The following is a 27310-nucleotide window of genomic DNA, read 5'->3' as shown; positions in this document are numbered from 1 at the left end:
TTGTGCATACACACATTTCACATCCATTTATATTTTGGTCTGATATTTATGGTGGATTTTGTAAGAAATATACAATGGAACTGGAGCTGCTGAGTGGAGAGAGATGCATTTATTATCAAAGACACTGAAAAAATGGTATCCATGGTCTTCTGAAGATCATACTCATTTTTTTCTCTCTCACTGCTGCCAGAAACAACTTTTGCAGGTAGCCTATGGGTCTTATTTGTACTGGTGGTATTCACTCTCCCAAGGCCAATACAACTTGTCCTTGGTTGTAAGGAATCATGAAAGGTTACCTAGACAGCACAGTAAACATCTGTTTACAAGCCTTGAGAAAGACAAGTGATGCTGCCTAACAACAGATGTCATCCATCCGAAGCATTTAAGAACCACCATGTAGTGCAGGAGTTCAGTCCAACACTACACCAGGTCAGTTCACGATTTGGTCCCTTCTTTTTGATTAAAGTTAATCTGAGAACTCAGATGTGGTCAAATGTATAAACAATGCATATGTACAAAAATATACATACATGCAATTTCCCACATGTGAACAGGTATTTATAAAAAACGTGTTGAGAGACTGTGCCCTTCACACACACTGCAGAATCAGACAATATGTACACACTATTTTCTAGAGCAATGATGTGATATAGAAGTCATCCGGAAGTCATTCTCAAAAATTCCAGATGGGAGCCGAAACGTCTTGATTCTGAAAACAGTGTCCAGATGACTACGACTGAAACCGTTTCTACAATGATGTGATATGGTAAAGTAGGAAGGAATATGCAACATTATTCAAAATAATTTTCACTAAGTGTGCATGTATGCTTATTTTTATAGCTGCAGCTTTTGGTGTTTTCCTTGTTTCATCTTTTTCCTGTGTTTCCTGCATTTTCATTTTATCCTTTATTGTGAATTACTTTGTAAATTCAGTTGGGTTTAACTCGATATCATTACTGATTACCTTTCCAAAGTGTGATGATAATGATTGAGATACAGTATAATTGCTGTTGACAATTTGCAGGTGCATGTTTAATTAATTAATGAATAAATGACATCATGGGTGCTATAAATAACCACAGCCGTGTGTAATGGCTGTGCATAAAGGATCGCAGCACTGGCGTTGTTGGAGGACCTCACAAATTCAGTGACATTGTGGTTCTTCTTTGTTGTTTTTTCATTGAGAGTCTGGTGGAGCAGACAGAGGTATTTATATACAAAGAGCTGATTAAGGCCATGTCTACATCTATCAATGAGTGAGATTCATAAAACAGGACCATGTTATATATATAATGAGCAAAGTGTGTGTGGATATATCAGCTTTTGTGCATTCACAGTTTGTCTTAAATCAACAAACATTGACAAAAGTCACATCACTTCTTCATAGACTCAGAAGTCAGTCAAATCAAAACACATTGATTAGGAGATTCAGACTTTTTCTTCAGCATAAAAAGTAATCAGGTGACTGTTGATTGTACAATGTGAACAGAAACTGCTTGTAACCAAAGCAGCATGACTTTCCATGATGCAAATTTGCCAAAATGTAAACAAAGTGCATGCAAAATGACCAAAAGACCTTTTCAGATTTTTATCAATAGTGATTTCATAGACACGTCAAACCAATATAATTTAATGAGCCTAATGAGCTGTTATGGCCGATTTTTGACAATAGTTTTCTCTGTTTTTTATTTTACATAGACACATCTTCCATTACAATTCCAGTTTTTAAAGAAATATCATGCAATATGGCCCAACGCAGTTCTGACTTGTATTTCCCCACTGGTAACTGTCAAAACCTCTTGTTTTATTTTCACTGACCATTAGCAGTTACCTCGCTTATTTTTGTAGTATTGTGAGAGGTTATTGTGTATAAAGGGCTGACAGCTCCCTTTGGGTGGTGTTGTACACTAATGTGAAAAGATGCAAAAGAGCCCTTCTCCTTCTCAGTCTTTACAGCTCCCACTGCAAACGAGATGGTCAGTTTCTGGCCCAGTCTTTATCAGAAGTATATCACAATTTCTCCCACCAAGGCCACAAAGTCAAACACCACAGAACATTACAGACTCTGACAGGGAATACAAGACCCTAATCAAGACCTTGATACACTCCCAAACACACAAATCTTCTCATACAACATGAAACCCAGCAGCAAGCACCTCTGCTTTATCTTTCTCCCACTCTTCTGTCGTTCCTTGGACTGTTGATGTGGAATAGCACGAAAAGGAAGGCAGTCGTGTCACAGAAGATTTTCTGGAGGCCTTGACAGAACGGATGGGTCTCCATTACTGTAATGAGGCTACAGGAATTGGTGCCACGCTTCCCTCATTTACGCCATCTCAGCCCGCGCCTCCTCCAGGGGATACACTCTTTCCTCTATAATAGCCTACTCAGTCTTCTTTTACTCCCTCTCTCTTTTGCTCTTTGCTCTCAATCCCTTTTTACTATCCCAAAAATTTACCAGAGGTGTGTACATTTGTGTGTGTGCATGAGGGATAAATGTATAACGTGAGAAGCTTAAGGTTAATGATGAATAATGGTATGTGTCCAGCTACTAGACCTTCATAGCATGAACACAGGGAGTTCATAAAAATGGCACAAAGTATTACCTTTTTGGCTGCTTAAATAGTCAGGTATGGTATTTAATTCAAGTATTTTGGGTAGCATGAACGGAAAATACTTTACTGTTAATCACCCACTTCAGCCATGTTCAAAAAGGTAGAAGTGAAGTTGGAGGAAAAAAAGTAGTAAGAGTCTGTTTGTTTAAAGTTTGTTCTTTTCTCACAGTTGACAAGTCATTTGCATCATCTCGCTACAGGACGGAATTGCCCATTCAATCTGTTTTTCTCTCATTAGTTTGCATGAGGAGGTGCAGGGGAGATTTTTCTTTTTTTAAATGGAGATTCATTGTTAATGCCAAAATGAAAAATAATCAACTGTCCAATCACAGCTTTGGGGCATGACAGTGGGCGAGGCTTACACCTCCTTATTGGGTTTTCCATGTTGTGATTTGACTCTAAAGTGGCATGGAAAATTCATGTCAAGAAAAACAATTAATTTAGTTATATATCATTTATATGATGAAAGACAAACAGCTAAATGGTTGTCCTTTTAGCATATGTTTTTCATTTAATTATGAGATTTGTAGAATATCAATGCATGCCAGCAGATTTTGAAGCCTAGCATTACAAACTCCTGACCCAAAAGAAAAGTGTTAATCATCCAATAATCAGCTTTTTGCTTCTTCGTGTGATTGGCAAATGACTATTTCATAGCCTTTTCACTAGGCCCTGAACCCCAACATTATCAGGTTTTCTTAAGGGTTAAGTCATTAAGTTCAGCCCAGTGTTTTGCATATTAATCAGTCAATTTATCAGTCAGTTTAACAAATAACAGAAGGCAAGCTTGTTCCCGTGTGTTTTATTTGTGCTCTACAGGGGGTGATCTCTTAAAAGGTCAAGATGACTGTGGTGATTACTGGATGCATCATTGTCTCCTCAAAGCAGCCACTGGGCACTGTTGATTGGTTACTTTGAGGCTGTGTTTCATTTTTAGATTTAATTCATCTTTAACTTTTGAACTTTCCCAAGGTTTGGTTTTTGTTTCTGATCCATGAGAAATCCTGTTAATAAAATTTGACCTTTTTTGAATGGACTCCTTCCTTCAGTTTTTGCATTGCTCCCTTCCAAAGGTTTCCAAGGCCAAACAACACATCTTCTATTTAAAGGCGTTGTCTGTGTAACTGTGGTCTTACAGTTATGAGATAAAGTTTTCAAAACCTTTTATTCAAGAACATCAGTAGTGAACTATTCTGCAAAACCTCAGATTATGCTCACTGACAACGTTTTTTTAATATCAGTGTCCACTTTGGACTATAAAAAAATGCTGTCTGAATAAAGAAGTCTATAAAATGAACAAGTCCGTGCGCAGTCTTCCTCCTTCAAGCTATTGAGAGTTCCTAGGCTACCAATACCAGAATAAATTTGATGGGGTTGAGGTTCTTCATTTGAATGCCAACTTTTTTTAAATTCTTGCCTTACAATGTCTGCACATGGTTAGGGAAAGATTGTGGTTAGGGCTAATAGGCTATGGTCATTTCACCAAGTGCCCCAAAACGACATATGTTTATCTTCAAGTGACAAAGCCCTCTAGCAGCTGTAGGAATAATGAGCAAGGAGGAAGTAACGTGATGTTATAGAGAGACATGTCCGGGCTAGCCTCTGCTCCACTAGTTTCTGTAACTCAATGCGATCTCTCATTCAGCATTTCTTTCATCTTCGTCTTCGTCTTTTTGAACAAAATGAAGCATGTTCCTGAGGCTTTCTTTCCATATTCTAAGACAAATCAGCATCCACTACAGCAGTTGCTATGAGAAATTGAAACCTTTGGGATTTTAACAAAGTTAAACAACGACTACTTTGTGAGCCCAGAAAAAAAGTCATCTTTTCAACTTTTAATTGTAATCACTGCTGTCTGAAAACATATACAACATTCAGTCCTCTGACATTACCGCAACCCCTCGACTCGCTCATGGACTCGCCTCTTCCATGAACTTCTAGGGCTTATGGGAAATGGTGTTCATTAAAGGCTGCTAAAAAAACAGAAATGCTGAATATATAACAATATGCGATTGTTTTTCAAAAAACTAGCATTCCTATCTAAACACATGAAGTGAGCCACACAACATACTGTTGAGCAAGGCTCTATTCCAAGGCTGGATTTTTAGTTGTTAGCGCAGTTACAAATGTCAGTGGGATCCTGGAAGTTCTGGTTTCACTTTGGCTCTCTATTGTAGAGCAACAAAGTCTGTGTAGGGAGGAGGGTGGGGTGGATGGTTGGATCAACAAAACATCTGTCTTTAACACAGGAGGCTGCTGTTTGTTTCCTGTTTCTAAACGACAGTCAACGTTTTTTTAAGCATGACCACGATCATCATCATTATTATTGTAACCATTACGACAAAGCTCCCCCGACTTTATGTGTCGTTCTAGAAGGCATGGACAAACAACGTATTTTGTTGTTTGATTTAGAGGACTTCTTGGGTTAATGTATGGTCAGGGTTAGGAATTTAAAAAACACTTTCAGAGAAAGGCTGTGGTTATGGTTGGAAAAAAAGGCAAACATTAATATCAGCTCTGGGATGAAACACAAACTCCCATCTCCTGCATGAAAGTTGGACTCCCTAGACACTTGTCCATAACCACATTGGGCACACTACTTCCTGCAGCGGCACTAAGCATAGGCATTGGATGTAAATGGTGATAATGGATAAACATGGATAAACACCACTGAAATATTAAAATATCACACTAAGAATTGTATTTTTTATGTTTTTATTGAAGCCAGGACGTGAGCATTCACAGGCTGGAAATCCCACATAAACCCCTAGGCTCGTAATTTTTATGAAAGGTTGTACTTTGTATCAGGTAATCCAGTCCATGTGATAGTTTTCAAATATGTTTCAGAGGTGCTGTGCCTTGTCAAAAATTGATTTGCTGCAACAGTCTGCCTTTCTTGACAAAAAAACTGTTGAAGTGATGAGCAGAAATCTCATGCCTTTTGCAGCCTTGCTGAAAATGGCTACAAAATGTCTAAAGACAAGCATTATTTAACAGTCAGGCAGAAATATGGAACAAACAGAGGATACACAGCAGAACTGCTACTTGCCCTTGAAGTGATGGATCTGAATTTCTGCTCTAAACATTGCGGGTTTTATAAGGCATCCTCTTCAACTGTGGATTGATGAAAATACTTGAGCCAAAGGGTCTGAGCCACCCAGACCCACGTACTATATCTATCTCACATAACTAAATTAGCAAATATAAACAAAGTTCTGGCAAATCAAGCTTTTATCCAAACTAGTTCTTGGAAATCAAACTTTACAGTTGGTTTACTGTCCACATATTTTTTCAGCATTTTGTCTGTAGGGTGAAAATTATTTAACATTTCTGTACTAGGCAAAAATTGGGCATGTATGACGCCAGTCGCACTTTTGTACAGTGTTGTTACAAAACTGTAGAGCAGTAGGTTAATTCATTTCGTTTTTTGCAGCCCTTTTATGTGCTCTGACATTGATCTACACCCTCAAAGAAAAGACTCTATTTTTAATTGCCTTTTCATTCTTTTCATAGCAATGAGGCATTGTCATGGTGATTGTTGTAATGTTTGATGTAATATTTGTTTGGGTTATTTTATTATTTTATATTTTTTCTGATGTTGAATATGTTTTTTTGTGTGTGTGCATATATGTGTTGTGATTTTAGATCTTTTAGAAAATACCCATGTGAAAATCCTGATCGAACACTCTCCATTAATACAGAATTTAATAAAGGAGACTATAGATGCATGACATTTCACTCCCAGAGTCCTCCAATCCCAGCAGTCAGGGTTTAAATGCTATTGATTTAATTTTAGAGCACACAGAGGTGGAGAAAAGCCCAGCTAGAGTTACTAAAGTCCTACAAAAGAATGCCTCTCAGGTACCTTTTCAATAGCATATGAAATCCTTCCCAGTCTTTTCATTGTTTGCACACACTATACCAGATGAATGCAGGCATTACACAAAGCGACAGTAAACACACAGAAGCAGGTCTATGTTTGCTCATTCCTCCTGAAAAATGAATACTGTTAGTAATGTATGTTAGAATATTGGTTTTTGAAAGCACATCCACTGTATTGTGATTCTATAAAATATGTATTTAATCTCAATCATAATGTAAATTGATGGCACATGGTAATTTCACCCTGGGGTACAGTGTCTCCCGAGTAAGATCAACTAATTAACTCATTGCCAGAAGAAGTCCTTTTATCAAATTTCTCACTCTAATTGGAAGACAGGATGTTAATTTTCAGTGTCTGCATAACAAGCCCAGCAAATGCAGTTTTAGAAGTGATTGCAATGTGATATCTTTGCCAAACAATGAGTGAACATACTGAAGGATAATTAAGGGAAAATCTCATTTCTTAGTTTAAAATGTGTGTCGGACAAGTTAAAAGATAATACACTCAGTTTGGAACAAGTTCATAAAAAGAATAGTAAATTCATGATCTTTATAATGATGTTAAAATCTCTAACGAGGTTAAAAAATACATATCTGAGTAATAATTCATAAGGGTTGACAAAAACCATAAAATGTATTAATTAATTATGATAAATATGTGGTAGTTTAAGGTTTTTCATTTCCTGTTTTATTTTGTAGTATTCTCCTTCCCTTGTGTGCCTTGTGGTTTTACTTCCTGGCTTTGTTTTCCCTCCAGTTTTGATTGTTGGCCCTTCCTTAATTGTTTACACCTGTGTCTCGTTGTCTCACCTCCCCAAGGGTATTTAACCCGGGTCTCTGTCTTTGTTCAGTGTTGGGTCATTGTTGATAATGTCTGGTGTTATTATTGCTTGATGTGTTTGCTGCCTTGGCTTTTGTTCCTGTTTTGTGAGTGTTCCTGACCTTTGTGTGTGTTGCCATTTGGTGCACTTTTTGTTGTGCCCAGTTCCCTGGCATTTTTACTGTGAGTTCTGTTCTGGATTCTTTGTCTCCCTTGGACCATGGCTGGATTTTGTAATTTGCCTCCTCCCAATTGAACTCTTTTGCCACCTTGGATTTACTTCTCTGCTTCCACCACTGCCAGCCGGTAACCTATTTGCCTTTTGCCTGTTCGTTACCTGTCTGCCTACCGGTCTGCCTGTAAACCATATCACCCCAATAAACACTGTAGCCATCCGGCTACTTCACCTCATACCGCTTCCTGGTACTCTGCATTTGGGTCCACATACTACTACACAGCCCACACGACAAAATAAGCCTGAGATCGATTACCCACATACTTTGGGAAAATTACAGTATACTCCTCATTGGAGTAATCAGTCACTCTCTTGTGTCATCATTGTGTCACATTTACCCTTTTAAATATTAGTTATTAGTTTGCACAAAAAAGGATGAGGGTAAAAGTGGGTAACTTAATCAGAAATTATTTTCAATACACACAATCTGTGTGCAGTTACACATAGCTGAGAGCCTACATAGTGAATGGTGGAGTATTAGTATAGTGGGTGATGGCTGACAGCTGCAGACTCAGACTGCAAAGCTCTGTTAGATAGAGTATATACCTGCTCTCAGGACTGATCTGACCTTCTGGACACTACACTGCCTACATGCTGAAGTTCAAAGCACCCACAATACAGCACCTGGCTAAATCATTTCCATACAGAACACCTGTCTCAACAGTAAGCCAGTGGCATGAAAGACCATCTGACTTGAAACAGCCAACTCAGTAGTTCAGAAACTGCTTTGTTTTAATGGTCACAGATTGTTGGAACAGCTAACCCCTTCGGTGAGAATGGTCTGCTCAGCAGACATTATACGTTCACACCAAAGACTTCAAAAATAAGCTAGGTGCTGGTGGTAGTCTGACTAACCAATCAGACTAATTTACAGATAGGGAAATGCAGCCAAGATAAAGTAGGAGATAGAGGACTAAGAAGATCATTTTACTTAATTTTTATTTTTTTACCAAGTTGGGTATGTGGTTCTATGATAACTTGCTTTGAATCACAGAGGCCAAAAGCATCTACAGTAGGCAGTGAGTGAGGAGAGTCAGTGAGTCCAGTTTCTTACATAGCCACGGTGATTTTATGGTACACAGGGGCTTGATTCAAAAGCACGACTAGCACAGAGGGAGTTGAAGTAGTTAGTTTCAGTTTATTGTAAAAACACAATGAGTAACCAGGAGTGTGGAGGTAATCGCTGTGAGCCGGTGGACTGGGTGAAGACAAGGCAAGAGACTGGTGAGAGCAGGCAGGCGGAGCGAGGACAGCGGGCTGAGGTGGAGCAGCGGAAGATCTGGGGTGAGGTCTTTCTGGAAAGCCGGTGAGTAACTTGGAGGCAGGTGAGTGGAATGAACCTTAACTCAGAGAGTTAGTCAGGGTTTCAGATAACATGAAAGCAATTCTTTCAGAGAGGTAAGTCAGAGGCCGAGGCGTAATATCGCTTGGGTAAACGGACGATCTGGGGAAGACTGGTGAGAAGAGCCGGGTAGATATACTGCAAGGTTTGATTGGTGGATGGAGAGCAGGTAAGCAGCAGTTGTGTTAGTTTCTGACTGGAAGTTCACCGGAGGCCGCGCCCCGCAGCACACACACAATCACTACACATGCAGACAAACAGACAGAGATACTAGGAATGGTACAGCTGTACCATGGCAGGTGAATGTGGTCCACCCTATAAATCATACCTGTCCAGGTAGCTGAATTTAGGAATAATATTGTGAAGCTGCTTTAGTTTTACTCTTAGCCTATAATAGCAGGTGCCCAAATTAATTATGAAGTCACTTGGTCTCTGAAAAAAAAAATGTTAAAATATTTTTTAAATTATTAAAACATATTGGAGTAAAGGACTAACAAACTTCAGTTGGCAGTATACGGTGACAGAGAAGGGTCAAGGATAAAATTTTGCTTTAAAATAATATCATCTGTCCAAAACAATTGTCTTCTACAACAATGTATGACAGTAATATGAATTTTGTTGGAATTTGGTCAAATTGGCCAATACTGACAAATAAAATTGGCCACATAATGCCTATCCTTTCCTTCCTACTGTGGCTCCCAGTTCACATCAGATGTTACTCTATATGTTAATATTTGCTAACATGTAAACTATTAATATAGGTGTCATGTGGGCTCCAAACATAAGAAGCTGCCCTTTTATTTTCCCCAGAAGTAAAAAAGAAAGCTTCAGACAGAAGACAAATTTCTTACTTTCTTTTTTCTTTGGAATGCTCTTGAAGAGACAAAAACTGTCAAATCCAGGCTTTGCTATATTTATTTTAATCACCTTTACTTAGGTTTTGTGGTATTACCAGGAGTGACATCATGGAGCAAGACTGGACTAATTATTTTTCAATAGTTCATGTTCTTGCTGATGGGAATTTAGCTTTGGTGTTCTGTTTTCCTTCTCCGCGTGCACCTGTTCACTTGTGATGGTGCCTGTCTGCTTGACTGAGTGGGAGTTTTTTGTTTGTTTGGTTTCTTTTAATTTAAGCTTGTGGCTGTAAACTTGTCTGCTTGCCTCAGGTGAAAGACATTGTCTCTGGTGACCAAGACAGTGCCAATGACTGTGATGATGACAACTATTCTGTTTATTTAATCATTTTATTATTTTCATTTTATATTTTGTAATATGTATGTTGTGGAGCCCTTTGATAACGCACTATGATTAAGGGATATCACACACATATACGCACACACACACACACACACACACACAGATATACAGTACTTTACTCACACAAAAACTTTGAGGTCTACTTTGACAAGAAGCCATCATAGACAAAGAGGCTTTGGTGTTTTGCTGTGATCATATCATTAATTCAGACATTCCTGAACCATGACCACATGTATCTTCCCACATTAACAAGTGCTAGATATTAATCCTTAAACGAGATAAAGGCCACCGTTCAAAGTAAAAGCATATAAGTCAAACGTTGCCAACATAGCCTATTTCATCTTGAAACAGCATGCATTTTCACACAGTTTCATCTACCAATCAACTTAACACATGCCTTGAGATGAACGGAATCCATTATCTTTCCTCCACTTTGAAGGTCAGCCAACTAACTTTTAAAGTTATTGTCCAAAAAAGGACACAGCAGTGGTGGGAAAACATTTCCACTTTCAAGAGCTACCTCACTGGATGTCTGAAATTTCTCATTTGGAGTTGACAGGGTGCTGCTGGGAGCAGAGCAGCATCACTCAGGGACAGCTCTCTGGCTGTGGCTCCTATCTCTCATTTTCTCTCTCTTCTCTGCAAATACGCCCCCATACCTGCTCACATAACCGAAAGACAGCCAGGCTGCGCAGCAGTGTGGGCTCCCCACTCACAACAACACAGCGTGTTGGCAGGCTCACAACAGAGAGGTAGTATAGCTGTGCTTCACCACAGTATCATTGTGCCAGGTGATGTGTATTTGTTGCTGTAAAGCTGTGACTGCAAGGCCTGATGTTGGTGACTGTAGAACAGCCTTGATTGGTAAAGAACATGTGTATTTCTACAGTTTTATTAACATAGAAACCATCATTAGAATGAATAAAAATCGTCTTAACTAGGAAGCAAAGTAAACAAGTGAACAGGATGAGGATATGGTTTCAGAGTCTTGATCTGGTAAGGATTTGAGAGAAAGGTTTGGTAAATTTTTGCTACAACTCTAATGACATTTCCATGAGCCATGGCCCATGACAATGCCCTTTAGTCCTCAGACATTCATGAAGTAATTAATAGTTGACTTAGAGGGATTATACTACATGAACGTGCCTTTGTTTTGGTGACCTTGGAGAGGTTGACTAATCTCTCTAATTGAGTAGTTGTAAACACAATTGTTCCCACTCTGTTCCAATGTCAATTTGCTCATGTTTGTTGACGAGTTCTCGCACAGTATCTTCAAGTGTTGGCACCACGAGTGAAGATATTATCACAATCTATTTATCTAGAAGCTATTTGGCACCATGAGACACTGCTTCCAGTGAAATACTTAAGATCAGGGAATGGTGTTTATAATTAATGTATTCAAACCAATAGAAGGAAAAATAACTTTGCTTGGAAGTCACATGTAATATTAAAATCGTGTTTTCAGTGTTCTCTTGTCTGTAGCACTCTGCACAGCAGCAAGAAAAACGATACTAAATATTCATGCTTTAATAGTATTTCTGCATTTTACAATGCAATGATGGATTTCCCTGTCTATGCCCTCCTTGAAAACCCAGTTTCATACATATTTAATAAGGTCCTCTAAACAGTTTTTACATTTTGTCATCTTCAATGATACATGCCATCAAACTCATAGGAATAGTGCTTCATTCCACCCCCATTGTCTGCACCACCACCACCACACCCAGTTTGTTAGACTGCCAACTTTCACAGGTCTGTTTTTATTATCAAATCTTTTAACCCTGGCTCAGATGGATGGCTGTAGTCCCAAAGCACCTATAATGGAGCACATTCCTATGATATATTAGTAAATGAAGACATGAATTTGAATGATATGATTGCATCTCTCAAAAATATGTCTAGAGAGTGTAGATGCGCCTGAGCTAAGTGGGGTACATTAATCACAACATCCCTGAGGCTGTTTCAGTGCATGCTAAAGCAAATGTTCCTGTTCATCGACAGCGTAAGAAAATTAATGTAGATATTATGGAAATAAATCAATACACCAATGAAAACTATGCTTGCGCAATGACTCCCAGCACATTCAGTGATATACAGTACACCTGTACATTTTATTGTATATGTATGTACTGTACGATGTTTTGTAGGCATTAAAAAATTGGTTTGTTCACCCACCTCTTCATGTGGAAATGAGAACTGAGTGGCATGCAGTGCACTGGTGTAAGATGACAGCAAGGACAAATATGCAACCCCCTATAATGTGTGCATCCTTATGAATGTGTGCATCCATATGTATGATGGCCCGAGACATTGTCCTGGACCCATATTAACCTGTGCGGTATCACTGAACAGCTTGTGACAGTCCATTTCATCCTGACAGAGACACTATAAATCTGCTGGGAGGGAACCAACTGAGAGAAAACGTGGAAATTGACACTTAAGATACAATGACAGTCAGCATTCACACCATCACCCCTATCTCTTTCTCTCTCACTCACTCTCTCTCTCTCACACACACACACACACAGACAGACAGAGTTTTGTGTCAAGCACTCAGATGTCCTCCTCCAGAAAACTCACAATTAATTCTTGTAATAGGATTTTGCTTCCCCTTCTAAATTTATTGTGTTACACTGGTCACAGGAAAAGATAACCTTTGATAAATGAACACTTACAAATTGTACAAACACACAATTGCGATAATATTAAATAGTCAAGAGTATCATTTGGTCTCTTTCTCCATCTGCAGCCACAGGCTTTCAGATAATTCATAAAAGCAAAAATGTCATTAATTTGACATCCTAAACAGGATGAAGCAGCTGTTTAAACATGTTCAACAGAATTCCTGAATCTAAGGTTTTTTATCTAGTTAAATTAATAAAAGAAGAAACCTGCAGACTTATCTGTACTTGGACATTTGCAATGACCTGTCTTATTCCAGGCAAAAACCAGAACCATGATGTTTATTTATTTTACTCCCAGTAGCTTTATGGCCCTGTGTCACTGTGCATTAGTAACTTTGTGAATCTATTAAATCTTCCTTTTTGCCTACAATATTTAACTACCTGTCTAGTTAGTCAATACCTGATATTCATTTACTTTAACCACTTTCACATTCACGATTTTTTTCTTGCATGTGATGTGAACCTTTATACTCATTCGACTTCTTCCAAAAAACTTGACTCTACAAAGTTGATTTTCATCAGTCTGCTACTGTCACATATCTTTTCATTAAATAATTCAAACCATGTTAAAACAGCACTCACTCTGTTCTAGCATCATCTCAAGGCCATTTGTTGTGTAAGCCTTTGCATTAATGTAGTTGCATTACAGTGATCCTCTGACTTTTTTCTCTAGCATCCTCATCAGTTAAAAATGGTTATTTGTCTAATACTTTAGTTTATGGCCAAATACCTGCAAAACTAATGACATTCCCATCAGCCTCAGGTGTACTTTGGGTTTAGCGCTGATTTGCAAAAGTTAGCATGCTACCACACTAAACTAAGATGGTGAACATGGTAAACATTATACCTGCTAAACATCAGCATGTTAGCATTGTCATTGTGAGCATTTTAGTGTAGCACCCTGGACATTTTAGTGGCCAAGATTATGCCCAGAATTATTAGAGTATTAGTTGTTGTTATTACCTTGGCCCTACCATTATTTTTCAGTTTAGTATAATTTAAAATGCTTTGTGTAACTTTTAAACAGTGGAAAACTCACCTGCTTCACATTAAGAAGCTGTAGAGTGATATTTGTTTTTGCCAGTAGATGGTAGTTGCAGCTTTGGTATGTTAGTGACTGGCTGTAATCTTTTCTTACAAGGAAGTGAGCCCAGTTGTAACATTGAACAGTCAGGATAGCAGCAAAGGAAGCCTATACTTATCCAAGACTGTCTTTATCTTTTATTTGCAGTACAATAATGTAATCTGGCACCTGGATGGACATTGTCATCATTCAGTGTGCGTAACATTAGAGTATTGACGTTAGCATTTAGCTCAAAGCGCCACTGTGCTCAAGTACAGCCTCACAGAGCCGCTAGAAAAGCTGCAGTATCATTATTTTTATACTTGTTCACTTCTTTAATTCTATTGTTTTATGGAAGACAACAAACCCCACATCCAACAACATGCCTTGTCTAGTGTTGTGTCCCTCTCCCAGAAACATATGAGTTTGGAGTGTCTGTGGAAACTGAAAGAGGAATTTCATACTAAAAAGAGTGTAACTTACAATAGGTAAGATATCCTCTCGTTTTGGCTAAGTCAGATTGATGGAGCTTCAAAATGACTTTTTTTACAGTCATGTTAGGAAGGGATCACTTCACAGCCAGTAATAGTAGAGAAATTACTAAAGTGACCAAAAACTCTATATATGACCTGGGAGGACTGTATTTAGATAGAATTGAAAAAAAACTCTGAAACTATTCTTTAAATGTTTGGGATGGGTCACTTTACTGTAGTTAATGCATATAGTGGTTTTTTAACAGCTGTTATCAGCACAAACTGTATGTGCTCAATGAAGCAAACCAAGGCTTTATTTGAAATTATGCACATGATTGAAATGCATCTTTGACTAATGAGACTGCTTGGTTGAAACAATAGGGTGAATGACATTAAAGCTTATGCAATAATAAAAGTTCAAAGTCTGTCCATGGACACAGTGATTAACTGAGATAACACACTACATTTTAACCTCACTTTAACTTTTAACTTCAAAAACAAAAAAGGTCATTAATTGCTTTTCCTCCCACCCATGTGGCTGTTTTAATTTCACATGAGAGCCTCTCCCAGTTGGAATCATTTCAGTCAAAAAGCCTTTCTCTCTCTCTATCCCTCTTTATCTCTCCTTTCCCCCTCTCTCTTTCGCTTTTCAACTCTGCTCTTTATTTTAGAAGTTCCCATCAAACATTCTGAAATTGTAAGTACAACTGCCAGCAAATAATTTTACTTACTATCAACAGGTGGAGCAAGCTGTCCTGAATATTCGTTACATTGTGTCCTCTGCCAAACAAATTGACTGTAACATACTTTAAAGGATTAGTATCATTAGGTATGTCAGATAATGAAATTCAAGCTTGTACAGATGGTATTCACTGCTGCCAATGCCTGATGATAAATACTGTAAATAGACCAGGATTCAGAGGACATGGACTCTACTGAATGTGTGTCTGCTATCCTATAATCAAGTTCAAATTCCATTAACAGAGCCCTGTCTTCAGCAAAATTTCTCTCTCATTAAAAGATTTAGAGACTGCTCCACTTTCCTGTATCCACTCCCACTCGAAAACATGCTCCTGCCTAATTCATTTACCCATGCTTCCTATACACACCAACAGTATAATTGCAGTGGTAATGAACATGCAAAAGCAGCAAATTGGGATGGGAATAATATTAGCAACCCAGCAACGCTCGCTGCTCCTTCTAACCTAACTACCATCTCTTGGTACATGCATGCATGGACCCCAACTCAAACACACACACACACAGAGCAAACACTACCACAAACGATACGTCTGCTCTATCAGCACAGCTCAGTTTCCTGGAAGGCCTGATTCGGATAACTCTTTGCCAGTGTGCAGCTGGCACTCTTGAGACCTTAAGGGGGTCCACAGGGATCTCTCTGCCCTCTGTAGTCAGCTATGCAAAGCTACAGCTGAAGGACACATGGTTTTTAAAAAATAAGCCCATTACATGTTTATCAACAACAGAAAGAAAATGAGGGGAGCTTTCAAAAAGCAATTACCCATGATATTCCAAAGTTGCATAATGGTATTCATTTTTCATGGAGGGGTTAGAGGGTGATATTAGAGCCAAAAAAAGGAGCAGTTTTGATCAGAGGCTGAAAAGGATAAATGGGAGTGAGTATGAAGGGATGGAGAAAGTCCAAGCCTTGAAGTAAATACGTTTGAAAGAATCGAGTGAATTATAAGAGTCGGGAAGTGAAGATCAGCACATAGTGTGCTTCAGCCCTGGGAATTAAAATTTGCAGTTTTTCAACAGTATAAACACTGTTTCTAAAGGTTAAGTATGTATCAAAACGTATCAAGAGGTAAAGTGTCCCAATTCTGAGTCTACAGTTACAGTAGCGGCACTGTGAGGCTGTCATCATGCTAACATGCTCACAATGACGATGTTAACATACCGGTTTAATGTTTACCATGTTCATTATCTTAGTTTAGTAATTAGCTCATTAGTTTTGCCATTTAGCACTAAACACAAAGTACAGCTGATGGGAATGTCATTAGCTTAGCAGGTCTTTGGTCATAAACAAAACAATTGGGCAATCTGAAATTTTGACCTGATGATGGCACTAGAGGAAAAGTCAGGGTAATCAAAGATCATCAGATCAAGCATCCATCCAATAGTTTTGGAGACATTTGGCTCAAAACCACAAAAGTGAACCTCATGGTGGTGCTAATGACTCAAGTCTTTATGATAAACCATCTGGCAATTGTGAATTTCTGTAGAAAATTTTGTGCCAATCCATCTTGTAGATTTTGAGATATTTGACTGGATAAGTGAAAATCCTAACCCATGGCAATTTGTACCAAATGTCATAGTAATCCATCTTATAGCTGTCGAGACATTTCACTTAAAAGCAAAAATGCCAACCTCATGGTGGTGCCACAGGAAAAGCCAGGGATCACCGAAGTCAGTAGGCTTCATCCTCTGGGGAACATGACCATGAAAGTGCTCACCACAGGAGCCACCAATACCCATAAATTAAGATAAAAATTATTATGTAGAGTTACTGTACATCTAACCACTGAGCCACACAGACATCATTTCAGACAAATTATTATACAGATATATAGAGGCCAAATAGCTTCAATGCATAGCTCATGAGCACTCACAACAAATCTTTATTTTTTTATTATAATCTTAAATTTTTTCTACCAGTAATCCCAGTTGCTTTGGATCAAATATGCCCCAAGTTTTATGCCATCTTTGTTTATAGGTATAGCTCTCTGTTCCTCTAACCCAATTAATGTTATGCACTTTATGTATAATGAGGCAACAGCCAACTTCACGTCCCTTGAAATGGAACATGACAAAAATAAGCATCTTGGGATGTGTGCAATAATGTACTTCTGTGAACATTCGTGTGCTCTACATACCCTCGTATTTCTAGTTCTTGTTTTTTTGTTTTTGTTTTTTCCTTAGATATAGTACATAATGTTTTTGTCTTCAGACAGTCTGTCTGCTTGTGTCTAAATCTGCCATCCTCGAAACATGTGTTCGCCTTAGTAACCTAACATACTTCGAGAGTAAAAGCTATTTCATGCATGCATGCTCTCCAAAGCCCATTCAGTGTAATGCAATGCAGGAAGACACTGTGAACTATGATTAATGGCTATTTACCTCTAGCATTAGAGATGAAAGAGAGGACAGTGCATTTGCTGTAAAAGGTTTTGTTTTGCTGAGTTTTGGGGATTTGGAACTAAGTGTCTGGCAGCAGCTCTGAATTCTTACTCACCCAACCTTGAAAAAATAGCACACTGCAGCATGATTACGCCTCTCACATTTTCACAAACTGTCACAAAAACAACAAGCAGAGGACACACATTGCTTGAGGGAAAAATATGCATACTAAGATATTGTCTCCTTTGAAAATACATGGGAGACCTTTAGCTTTGGTATCTTGCCTTCTGAGTGTTGTTTTTGCAATGCTAAGCACAGCAACGTGTCTTGGAGTAGGTTAGAGTGACACTGTCAGTACTGATGGAAGAACATTAGTCAGCTATCACTCACAAGTGACAAAACCAATTAGGGTCATCAAGAGAAATTTGTTTTAGGCTTGCTATTACATATGCTTGATAAGCAATATTACCCAGGCAAGGTTCTGTGTGTGTTTGTGTGTGTGCAGAATCATCTTTAAGGACTTAAAACATGATTCCCATTGCAAGGTTGAAAAGCTGAATATAAATGTTCTATCTGTAATTAATATTCAACAAGGCACATAGGTGTGTCACGCCATAGCTGAATGTAATCACCTCCTGTTTATGAAAACATTTCTCCCTGCACCTGCATCAAACACCAGTTCAAACTCATATAGTATGTCTTTTACCATAGAAAATGTATTTGATATAGGCCACATAGATGTACAAGATAATTATACAGCGCCAACTGTTTAATTGGCTCACAAAAGTTTTATGCATGTATTGGCATATATTTTGATTTCTTTGTCTCTTCACACATAATAACAAGCAAACACACACAAACCCAGCATGAAGCATTCAAGTGAAACTGTTAGCCGTTACTGAAAGATGTAAATTCAGTGCAGAATAGGATTTCCTTAGTAGTGCACATAAACTCAAGATGTTACTAAGGCAGCTTGAAAACAGGTAGGGAGCCATACTGAAACTACAGGAATCCATTTTAACTAAGAGGAGTATTTAAATGAATTACTTCTCTTAGATGGCTGCAACCATCTGGCAAATAGTGAGTGATTCAAGATAACCCTGCAAATAGTAAGTGTTTCTTTCGCCAAGTCCATATCAGTTTTGGAGCAAGGAGGGACCACAACAATGTGGCTGCTTGTTGTTCAATCTTAATTAAATTTGTTCATCGACTCCCTCTGTAATTAAACTCTAGTGTATTTTCTTTTAACTGTGGATCATCTCTTGGGCGAAGACATCCAATTAGGATCAGCCGGACCTCCAATGGAAGGATGTGTTGCTTTCAACTTGACAGATCTTAAAGGAAACCCAGTCTTCTACCTTACCTTTTTACCCATTCCCACTTTTCTATGGTTACATTCACAATATAGACAGAATTAAGATTAAGATAAATTAACTTTAGATGCTTGGCAAAACTTGTACATGCCTGAAGTTTAAACTTTTTACACCATATTTTCATGTTTTGGTTTTATTTTCATATTTTCTGGGCTTTCTGTCTTTATTTTGATAGGAACAGCTGAAGAGAGACAGGAAATGTGGGAGAGAGTGAGAGGATGACATGCAGCAAAGCATATTTTTATATCAACAATGGATCAAATGACTGAACTGTGTACTGTGCACTCTTATTGATGAATCCATAGATAATTATGACTCAACTCTGTGGTTCTCCTCTAGGTTCTACGGGGCTTTTTATTGTCTTTTAACCCTTTCTCAACTCAACTGTTTTGGTTGTATGGCCCGCAACTTCACTGTTTCAGTTCAGTTACTCCACTCTTATTAGCTCAGTTTCTAGACACAGCAGGCAGCAGACTTCAGTAGGCGGAAAACACCCCCTACACCTATTTCCATCCAGGGAGTGGTCTAGATACTGTTCAGGACTACAAGTACTTGGGAGTAGACCTGGACAACAAGTTGGACTGGGCTAAGAACACCAAGGCTGTGTACAAAAAGGGTCAGAGCCAGCTGTACTTTCTGTGGATTCTCCAGTCATTCAGTGTCTGCAGTATCATGCTGAGGATGTTCTACCAGTCTGTGGTGGCCAGGACTATTTTCTTTGTGTGCTGGGGCAGCAGGGTGAGGGCAATCAACCACAAAAGAATGAACTAGCTCATCAGGAGTGCTGGCTCTGGCCTGGGGGTGGAGCTTGATTCTTTGGTGATGGTGTGAGAGGGGGTAGGATGCCTCGCAAACTGCGGAGCATCATGGACAATGACTCTCACCCTCTCCACGAAGTCCTGGTCACGCACAGCAGCACCTTCAGCTGTAGACTGTCACCACCACAATGCAACACAGAACGCCACAGGAAATCCTTTCTTCCTGTGCCAATCAAACTTTACAACTCATCTACATCATGAAGTGTTGGGACCACTGGGACTCCACAGATGAATTTGTTCATTTGTCTGACTTAAACCGAACTGTTGTTATGATACTGAGCCATTGAACTCAGTCTCCCACAATCATCCAGGTATGGACTCAGTTTTCAGCTACCATTGGTCAATGTGACCTATGACCCGTGATGACCCTGACAGCAGCAGCTGTCTTCAGCAGAAGCAGAGACGCAGCAGAACCAACACTAAAGTAATGGATTGGCTATCAATTTTCTCTTCTTTAAGAGTGGTGTCCCGAGGTGAATTTAGTTTTCTATTCATAAATTCTATTATTAATTATTAATAATAGTAATAATTCTAATTATTATTCTATTATTTAATATACATATTGATGCCATTTAAACCATAATTCCCTACAGCAGAGGCATGGTGTGCTGAGGTGGCTCCAGCCTTCATTTCAGCTCTGTCCTGCTCTGTTCATTTAATCTCTCTCTTTCTGTCCAGATTACTGTCTCTCCGTGGATTATGTTCATTATAACTCTCTGATTTATGGGACATAATGTACAATAATGGACATTACATGCAATATCATGGACATAATCATTAAACGTATGAATGAACCATATACACTTATCTGTACTTGAGATTTGATATTGTACATACATGGCTATATGCCACCTCTCATGCATAGATATGTAACTCAGAAGCATCCTTACTGTTAACCTTGTATATATTTTTGGCATCGTGTGTATTTTGGATTTTGTAGATTTTGGATATCTGTTTACTGATATTTTTATACTTGCATCTTTATTGATATTATATATTTGCACTTTTTCCTACTTCTACTGCACTCTTTTCTACTAGTACTTCTTTGTACTGCAATTGCTGCACACCAATCCCCCTTGGGATAAATAAAGTTCTATCTTATCTTTTCAGAGAAAAAAACTCTCAAAACCCACTGTCAAACTAGAAAGTTAGCGAATAGCAGGTGATCATAGTGGCTAGAAAGCAAGATATTGCCCTCTGGAGTTGGTGGAGATCAAAAGGGAGCTAAAAGGAGAGTAAACATTAGACTTTGGTAGGGTGAACAGAACCACGACTCCAAATGAATGCTAATGTGGCTCCATGTCGGCTGGATGTGTAACTAAGCACTGCTAGCGTGATGCTAACAAGTTTAAAAGTGTATCATGTGCCAATGTTGTGTTTACTGCTTTTTTTCTACTGTTTCCAAGTGGCCAAAAAAATCTGTTAATGCAAGTTTAACTATACTGTAGAAGCTGAGAATTGTAAAAACATTGGCACTGGACATAAAAAAAACAGCAGTGAACATGATCTGTAATTTGGCAGAATTGTTCAACATCAACATTATTGTAGGCAATAAGGTAGAAGAACTTACACAGCATAAAGAAGATACTGTAGCCTTGTGTGCAGTAGGAAGAGTGGAACCTAAAGTAGCAAAAGTATGAAAATTTAAGCTTTTGTTGCCTTTTTGACTGTTTTCCAAACAAAGTATTTTAACCAGTAATCTGAATTAAAAAGAAAACTATACAGCTATATTAATAAGAATTATATGTGACTGCCAGCACAAATGCAGCTGCAAATGCTCATTAATATACAGTATGCTGAACAGAGAATGCTGCCATGTTCCAGTGATTTTCCTGTATCACATCTGTGATATGAACTTGACATCCATTCTGCTTGCTAAGTATTTAGCAAGGGAATATGCAGTAGAGCAAAAATCATTTTAATCCCAACAAGCATGCTGTAGAGTCTATGTAATATTGCTTGATTCACTTGGTCTACAGGAGCCTTACGCGGGGGACACACAGGAGGCAGAAGTGCCGCGATGCACCACAAGCAAGTCTGGCAAGAAAACACACTGCTAATCTATTATAAACTATATAAATTGATATTACATGATACATGATATAAATGATATAAATGATCTGATTCTGATAAATTATATCCCATGCTTGTTAACCCTTTTGAGTCTCCCCCACGATAAAATATAAATCCACTATATTTATTAGAAATAGTATCACTGCTGTTTCTGATTGTGTATTTTAAATTACGTACTTATTCCACATATTTGTCAATTTGTCTCTAAACAGAGATGAGCAGACTCATCTGTGTATGTGTGTGTGTGTGTGTGTGTGTGTGTGTGTGTGTGTGCCCCTCCCCGCAGATCAGAAGCGGCGCCCCAATGAAACACAAAGCTTTAAGTTATAAATTCATGAGGTTATTATAAAGATCAGCTCTTTATTGTGATTCGAAAAGAGCAGAGGAGCAGAATCGCTTGTTGGCCGGCGTTTCTGGTCTGAACAGTCAGACTACTGCTCGCAGGAGAAATGACCGGAGTTAGTTTGTTTGCCCAGAATAGGGTGATGATCATCCATGACAAGCAGGTGTATCTGCCAGTCTCCAGCTTGCCACAGCATTAACAAGATCATCACTTGGGAGCCAAACACACATCAGACACAAGAGGGTTGAGGGCTGCTGATTGAAGCCAATATGCATCCACATAATTCTGGCCATGTCATTGCTAAGACAAATGATGCACGACATGTGTAAAAACATGTTTTGAAAGCTTTCATCTGGATTTTTACAAAGGTCAAACTCCATTAAAAAAGGGAAAAATGCTTGTCTGTGTGTGTTGAAGGCAGCAGACATTTGAAGATGACTCGCATTGTCACAACAGAAAGGGTAGGTTGGAGCAGATGTGCATGGAAAAGAAAAGAGAATGGCAGTTCTGTGGAGTCCTTTTTCCCTGTGTTGACATTTGTTACATGTGTGCTGCAAGTTTAATTCACCATCGATTCAGCTCTCTTGAAGAATGAATACAATACAGCTGCAAAAGTATTACAGTATTCAGTGAATGTAGTATGCAGTAATTTAAACTGCCTACACATGATCTCTAACAGTCTGCAGCTTAATGTATTTCAGTCCTCTCATAGCGCCGTATCAGCACTTGGTATTACCTTCAGTGTGTCAGTGAAAAGCCTTCTTCCTGGCACCATCAAAGGGACCTACGACTTCTGAATCCTGCCTGTCAAAATTCAAATGGACCTTTTGGGAGCAGTGCCATTCATCTCTCCTCAGTCAATAGCTGGCAGCTCTGTCCCTCCATTGATTATCAGCTGCAAGGGAGGCGAAGAGGGATGGCAGGCAGGCCTTTTGTTCCCTCTCCTGAAGGAGGACTGCCAGCTAAAAAACTCACCACAATTAAAATCTCAATACATCAGCTGGAGTTTACTTTATGGTGGAGCCCAGCTGTTGATCCAAATCACTCGATGAAAAGAGACAGAAGAGGTCCAAATGCATAGAGATGCTTGTGATACCAAAGATGGATACCTGCTTAATTTATCTTGGTTCCTGTCTTATTTACTGCTTCTTCAGTCTTTCTTCTGTTTGTTTTTTGTGTGTGAAGAAATGGTTTGTCTTTTATCCACAAGACAAAGACTTTAAGATTAGACTTGTATTTGTTTACAAAATAGAAATTAATTTCAAATATGGAAGAACTGATCATTCCACGTCAACAGAGGAATTGCTCATCTGACAAAGTGGAACCATCATATAGGGGTTGAGTTCAAGGTCATAGGTTAAAGACAGCTCAGTGGCAAAGGCCAACAAAAAGGTCAGTGCACTTGTTGCACTTTAACCCCACAGATGATTGCTCATCATGATGAATTAAGTCTCCTTGACAGAGCAGGGAGCTAAGTGGACAAGGGTAGAGCCTGGATATATGAACTTCAGCTCACTCTGTCAACTTCTATAGCCTGCTGCAGAATGAATAAGTTAACAAGCTGTCATAACATAAGCAAGTGAATATCTGGAGGTTTGGATTCCGAATGCATCGCCCTGATTTGCTGAATGTGCCAACAGTCCCATCGATGTGATGTGAACACAAATAGAGTTGGTGAAAACATACAAAAGTGTACTGTCCAGTCTGTCAGTCTTTTTCTACTAGAACTTTTGCGACTATATGAATATAACATTTCAATCACACAAAAACAAACGATGAATACCTCCACAGCAATGAGCCACGGCAAAATGGAACTGGGAATGAGGTCAGATTTCACCCTGCATTCATCCAGCGAGGCACCGTACCTGTGTTTAATGTGAGCAGTATACTGAAAGAGGGACTTTAATGGATAGATGCAGCAAGTAGTTCAGGCACTGCATGGAACCCAATGAGGGATAGAATTCAGAGAAACCAATCTTTTTTTCTCCACTGGGTTTTTTCATAGAGCTACACTGCCCTCTGAAAGGTCTGAGAGGTACTGCAGCACAGGTCTGGATACACTCACGCTCTGATAATGGCCCTTTTTGTGTATTCTAAAAATTTAGATACAATAAAAGCCTCATTGTGTTAGCACCACTGACCAGCAGATTTCACTGCCTCCATATGGGCATGTTGCAAAATGCTAAACTTGAAGGTTTGCCACACAGCACAGCCTTGAAATATGCCTGAGGGGAAAGCCAAGGAAAGCACAAATGTGAATTGATCTCTCCAATCAACATGATGAACGAGGAATGCCAGGCATTCTTTCTGCAATGCCAGGTTTCGCTCTGCAGTATTGTTCATTCCATTGTGTTTTGGGAGAGGATCAGGGTTTTGTAGTCGATATGCCTTTAGCCATTAAGTGAGGCTGTGCTCTTTTTACACAGGTCAAGACAGTATTTACATGGAGGTTTTTGCAGATTTGTTGCTCCAGTCTCTATTTGGATTTATGTCGAGAAAATGGACCAAGGAATGCAATTTTCATCACATAACTGAAAAGGGTAGTCTGCATTCTTGCATCTCAGTGTTTCTTTTCATACATTTTTTATGGACCATAAATGCAGTGAGAGGAACAGGAATTTAAATCGTGGGTTGATGAGTGGTTACAAAACATTTCAAATGATACACATTCAGTTTTCTTTACCTGCAACTCACATGTATAGTACATCACACACATAATTGCTTTAAATCACTGAATTATTCTTGCCCCCTGTTCTGAGAAATACACAGTGTTCATATCAAAACAGGTCCACACAGTGTGAGGTTTGTTTTCTAGCAACGTGTCTAAATTTAATACTTAATGCAGCTTTTTTCTCTCCAGTTCTCGCACTCTCTAGACAACAGGGTGAATCATGGCAGATGGTAACATCTGTAAACTTTGCCTCAGATTGCATACCATTGGAGGATCTCATTATATGTGGGCTTCATGCATTGCTTTTAATACTCTACATAAACACGGTATTAATCTCGTTGTCATTGTTACAGCTTCACCAGGCAGCAGGTTGTGTCTCTGCACTTTTAAAGGAAAGGTTTTTTACAACCTGACTGCTTTTTTAAAATATTTCTTACCACCGAAATAATTGCCTTCAAGACACAAACATAATAAATAAGCTGTTAAGTTAATTTATGATTTTATTTCTATAACAACCTTTTTATCTTATTGATTATATCTGACCAGTGCTTCACCTGGAATTATCTAAGAGCACTTATTTCTTATGTAGCTGGATCTTATGTAGCCACCGCTGATTCTTTTGTGATGACCCCAGCTTTTTAGACTGTTAGATTCCAACACTGTATGTCAGACTTGCAAAACAACCTTCTGCACTGCAAATAAACATTAACATTTGAACTGGAAGTCTTCTTAGACTATAATCTCATTAAATAAAACCAAGGGGGAGTCAAGTGTGCCATGAAGTGACTGTGGTTGATCTGTTTAGTCTGTATACTTTGATAGGAAGGTTGATGTGTATATGAGCAATGCTGCACTATTGATTTTGTGATTCCAACAGAGCAAAAGCAATCGAAGGGTGTCCTTTTACCTTGTAAGATGTCACATAAACAGAGTACCTTTTTTTCATACAGTTTGACTTTGCTTCTCGAGAGGTAATGTCACAGGGAATGATCCTTTAAAGTTGATCAATTCTGCCACCTGACACCATCATGAGAACAATTAACAACTGCTCCAGCCCTGGGAGGAGACATGAGGGGAACGCGAGTTCTGTGGACAGATAGGCTTTGTTCTGAGTGCTAGTTTGTGTGCCAAAATATCCAATCTCAGTACTATTCTGCAGCCCTGTGTGTAATGTGTCTGGCACTGTTTTCAAGTGGGCTCCAGATTTCTATCCACCTATCTAGAGTGGCTTTCAAACTTCTCTGGGAGCCCGTTTGTTTTGTGACCCACAATAATTTAATGGACTATTGTGTGGGCTTATCGAGCAAAATTTATCCCGTTTTCAGGCTACTACTAACCTGTTATAGTGTTTTATTCAGCTCACCACCCATTGCAGAGACCAGAGAGGGCTTTCGGGAACATAACATGGCCATAATTTTGATATAAGCTTATACAGAATCATTTCCTGACCCAGTTTAATCTCCCTATGAGTCATCTTTGGGTTTCTACCCAGATGCTCTCTAGCGTGTTAATTTTGCATGCAGATACTGATGGCAGCCAATTGTCTGTGGTACATTAATTATTATTTCATATTACACACAAGTGATGACACTATACAGCAACAAAATAACAGCCTCCAGATGTACCCCATGGGTTTGTTAATAGGACAGAAAACAAAGGAAAATATACAGAATAACGTACAGAGTGACTTTTGCTCTCCTTTATTATATGATGAAGTACCACAAATGTATCCAAGCATCCACACACCATTATCTCCTAATACTGTCTTCTGTATGAGCTTGGCTGTACACATTTCTCCTCTGCATGGCATCTTCCCATAATCATCTTATGCTCTCCGACTCTCTCTCACACACAAGGCAATGTGTGTGCAGAGTGGTCTGGAATATAGGAGAACCACAACTGATGGAAAGACAAAATTAGAAAGGATGAGCTTACTCATTGAGGCCGTTTCTGCCAAGACAAAACAAACCCGGAGAGTGAAAATCATCTTATCAGGGCGATAACAGACAAATAAAGGGAGACTGTCAAGAAATTATCGCGTTGGTATTCAAGCCATGACTTGCTGTGTCTTGTCACAATAAAACAGAGGGAATGCAAGCGGAGGCTCAGAGAGTGCGAGGCTGAGAGAGAGAGTGGGACAGACAGAGAGAGAGAACTGTTGATCTGTTTAGCCTGCTTGCTTCATGCCACTGCAGTGCATCTCCTCTGAAATGGCTGTATTTGAAATCAGCTTTATAGAGTAGAAGACACTGCAGAGCACTGTGTGCCCAGGCATGCCTGTCAGACCCAGGAAGAGTAGACTTCACGGATGAATTGTGATTGCTTACATACACAGCTACACACCAAACATTAATCACAGACAGCGGCCTCTTTCCAAAAATACAAAAAAAACAGTGGAGGATCAGAGACAGGTGCAGAGCTGTATGTAAAGACAGAGGGCAGGACGGAGTGAGAACAGAAGAACACAAAGAGTGGGTGAGACATGGAGAAAATAAGGCACAGGCTATATGTAGTTTAACG

General features: G+C 39.0%; 1 protein-coding gene across 1 annotated transcript in view; it reads left to right on the top strand.

Moving 5' to 3' along the window:
* Window positions 1-8346: 8346 nt before the first annotated feature.
* rag2 (recombination activating gene 2) overlaps window positions 8347-27310 on the top strand; it is a 61735-nt gene continuing 42771 nt past the window's right edge. Inside the window, exon 1 of the mRNA XM_044194312.1 lies at window positions 8347-8858. The gene's annotated coding sequence lies outside the window, so the exon portion shown is untranslated. The remainder of the gene's footprint in view (window positions 8859-27310) is intronic.

The sequence above is a fragment of the Siniperca chuatsi genome, linkage group LG4 (genome assembly GCF_020085105.1).
Source record: "Siniperca chuatsi isolate FFG_IHB_CAS linkage group LG4, ASM2008510v1, whole genome shotgun sequence".
Lineage (NCBI taxonomy): Eukaryota > Metazoa > Chordata > Actinopteri > Centrarchiformes > Sinipercidae > Siniperca > Siniperca chuatsi.
Note: the sequence above shows the minus strand (reverse complement) of the source record. Positions and strands in the feature narration are given on the sequence as shown.